Source organism: Palaemon carinicauda, chromosome 16 (genome assembly GCF_036898095.1).
Source record: "Palaemon carinicauda isolate YSFRI2023 chromosome 16, ASM3689809v2, whole genome shotgun sequence".
Classification (NCBI taxonomy): Eukaryota; Metazoa; Arthropoda; class Malacostraca; order Decapoda; family Palaemonidae; genus Palaemon; species Palaemon carinicauda.
The window spans coordinates 65083883-65087712 of NC_090740.1; the positions used below are offsets into that span (position 1 = coordinate 65083883).

Consider the following 3830-nt stretch of genomic DNA (forward strand, 5'->3'; position numbering starts at 1 on the left):
TCAAGTGCAAGAGTCACAAAATGACTAAAATTCATAATAGCTGAGAACAATCCTTACAACTAACTGGCAGGAATGGTAGTCACTTTTCTAGTATTATTATTCACTGGGGTAGTTAACCTCGTAAGTGATATGGCTGTAGTACTTCCTCCTGAATCTGTCCAGTTCAAGAGAGAAATATTACACGAGTACTAAATTGAGTAAATACTGTATATCTGAAATGTAGGTAACTTGTAAAGTTAATGAAGAAGGGCAGTGGTGAAATAAATATGATATGATTATACAGTTTATAAGTGAAACTGTATATTAATTTTGTGGGGAGGCACATCTTTGTTCAATGTTCAATGAATACAAACTCTATGGGGCACCAATTTTTTAAAGCTTCTACATTTTTTTTATCATCCTCTTCGTGTCAATTAGGTACCTTTGATCCACAAGTTGAGCTTAAGGGCAAGTTCTTTTTGCAAGTGAGTTTAGGGATTCTCCAAGTTTGAGAAAGATCTTTGCCCATCAAAAGCTGTAAAGGCAGAAATTGAAATGAAAGAAATTTTTTTTGTTTGTAAATGAGAGACTAGTAACTATCTCAAAACACCCTTGTGTACAGTATATTATTATATCAACAATTCATAGTTCTATCTGTATTCAATGTTATATATTTAATTTACTCCCTAGCTTTGCACTGTTTTTACATATGGGTACTATTATAATTTTAGCAAATTTGTCATGTCAGTGGTCTTTTGTCTTGTTCTTGTAAAGAAATAGCATTATTAAAAACAATTTCTTGTATGAAGATTTATGTCAAAGGAATTAGAGCTTGATTTGATATCTTTTTCTTTTACAGCATGTAGCTGACTTGGCTCTTCCCCAAGGGGACCCTGATGAAGCTGACAATCCAAGTACTGGAATTGGAGCTTTTCGATTCATGTTGGAAACTAATAAAGGGCGGACAATGCTCGAGTTCCAAGAACTTATGACTGTTTTCCAGCTTTTGCATTGGAATGGTTCCTTGAAGGCCATGCGAGAGAGGCAGTGTTCCAGACAGGAAGTAGTGGCTCATTACTCCCACCGTGCTCTTGATGATGATATGCGCTCTCAGATGGCCCTTGATTGGATTGCTCGTGAACAAGAAAATCCTGGTGTGATTGCCCGAGAACTCAGTCAGAGTGAGCGTGAATTAGAAGCTGCTCGTTTAGCTGGTCGTGAACTTCGTTTTCCCAAGGAGAAAAAGGACATAATGATGCTAGCATGTTCACAGTTGTCACCCTCGCCACTTGATCCATAATAATAATAGAAGTAATAATGTGTGTGTGTGTTTTTAGCAGAGGCAGGCAAGGGTTCCACAGTGATATTAGCACCAAGGTGTAGAGGTTAATGCTTTCATCTCTGCAAAATCAAAGCTAATTTACTTTTATTGTTGTAAAGATTTTGTGTTGTATCAATGAGTGTTGTATATAATGTAAATAATAATTCCAAAGAATTTTATTATGTAATTATATAATGTTAAGCTTTGTGGGGTATGACGGTGAGCTCCACATTAAAATATATGCCCCTGGGAAACTTCTATGTTGTTTCATAAAGCCAAGTACTGTAAAGCATTATGATAAGATAAAATAGCTGGTTTGCATAAGATTGATAGAATACTAAGCTTAGTTTCATTTAAACTGAAAATAGCCCTCCAGAGGCTCTTATTTGATTCACATTGAATACACTTGTCTAAAGAACTTACATTTGTGTTACTGTACTGAATTTGATATAATATATTGTGCAATATATCATAATTACCATAATGCTTTTCAGTGCTCCTTCCTGTTTTGATTTTGGTAGCTTTTTAATTCTTGATCTATAAATTTTATGATACTGTTAAATACCTTTAAACATGTATTCTGTTGCTACTAATTTATAGACAAGTGTACATCAGATTGTTAAAGTGTTCAATAATCCAAACTTTTAGATACCTTAATTCTTCTGTTTATTAAAAAAGAACAAGTTAAAAGTTGTGAATGTAGGAGTAAGTAGCGTAGTACTGTACCAGGATGCCAGCGTGATCACCGCCCTGAAATCATCATCAGTAGTTAGAGTGCAAACAAGTGCCTTTATTTTGTACTCTACTGCAAGCACCGGATTTAGCAAACTGTGCAAAGATCTCAATAGCAGAAATATAATGATACTATATTATGCCTTGGTTTTTATTCAATACGATCTTCCTAGGTGACTTACAAGATCATTATCATATACTGTAATGGTGTATTGCTGTTTTTTTTTTTTTCCTGTGTGTATTTTGATATAAATCCTACATTATGTAGGTATAGATATGGTTTGGTGGCTGATGTGGTAACGTCCCTGACTGGTGAATGCCAGACTGGGGTTCGAGTCCTGCTCAAACTAGTTATTTTCTTTGGTTGCTGCAATCTTACCATCCTTGTGAGCTAAGGATGGAGGGTTCGGGGGAGAATATAGGTCCATCTGCTGAGTCATCAGCAACCATTGCCTGGCCCTCCTTGGTCCTAGCTTGGGTGGAGAGGGAGCTTGGATGCTGATCATAGGTATATATGGTCAGTCTCTAGGGCATTGTCCTGCTCAACAGGGCAATGTCACTGTCCCTTGCCTCTGCCATTCATGAGCGACCTTTAAACCTTAAAGGGGACCGTCTGCCATGCCATGAATTTTTTTTTCTAATTATTCAAATTACTCAATTTCTATATATGTTTTAGGCCTACTGTATTGTAAGGACAGTGAGACAAGCGTCACCAAGATCAACTGATACTTTATTTGAATGCGCACGGAAATACATAACAAGGTGCGGACGGAAACGTAGGATTACAATGGCGCCAAGTCAGATTGAAGTGCCCGCCAAAATATATGTGTTTTCTTACACTTACAAATATATGAATTATGGGTTAACAAAAACATGTCATGAAACGATACATATATCAAAATGTAGCTCTGGTAGAGCGGAATATATATACATAGGACACCACAGTGTGGCGAAGAGAGAATTTAAATAAATAAGTAGTTTGTCGATTTTCTGGACGACGAAGGGATCGGTGTCCTTACAAGTACTCCCCCCCCCCCAAGACATCGGGCGGCGTAGAGGGCTGATGATCAATCTTCGTATCTCTTCGGGCATCGGAGGGTTCCTCTTGTTTTAGAACGGAGGGGCGCGCTGGCGGTCGGTGTAAGGATCTCTTCCTCTTGACGTCGTTTGATGATTTTTCCTTCGTTGGGCGGCTTGTTTTGTGGCGGAACTCTGGGTCTGCCAGGTCCAGCGGAGGCGGTGTCGCTTCCTTCGAGAAACGCTGGTTTCACGCGGTCTATAGAGACCCAGTCCTCTTGGCCATGGACGTCGAGAAGGAAGGCTTTCGTTGTCTTTTTAATAACCCGGTAGGGACCTCGATAAGGTCTAGTCAGTGGTTGTCGATGAGCGTCGACACGGACGAAAACGTACTCGCAGTCATCCAGGCTTTTTGGCTTGAAGTGCTTGGTTCTGTACTGGTAAGTTTTGAGACACGGCCTGAACTTCCTGGCGATATCCCTTAGGTGATCCAGCTGCGTGTCGTCGGTTGATGAGGGAAAGAATTCGCCAGGAACTGCGAGCGCTTCTCCGTAAACTTTTTCGGCGGGCGAAGGTTCGCCGTCTGCACGAGGGGCGGTGCGAAGGCCGAGGAGTACCCAAGGAAGTCATGATTTCCAGTTCCCGTCGGTGCAGCTCGCCATCAGGGACGCCTTGAGGGCGCGGTGCGTTCGTTCGACCATGCCGTTTGCCGCGTGGTTGTATGCCGTGGTGCTGTGGAGCGTCGTCCCCATCAGGTTCGCCAAATCCAGCCATATTTCTG

The 3830-nt window shown here is 40.5% G+C and overlaps 1 pseudogene; it reads left to right on the forward strand.

Moving 5' to 3' along the window:
* Window positions 1-356: 356 nt before the first annotated feature.
* Window positions 357-1279, forward strand: LOC137655335 (LIX1-like protein pseudogene; annotated as a pseudogene).
* The last annotated feature ends 2551 nt before the right edge of the window (window positions 1280-3830 follow it).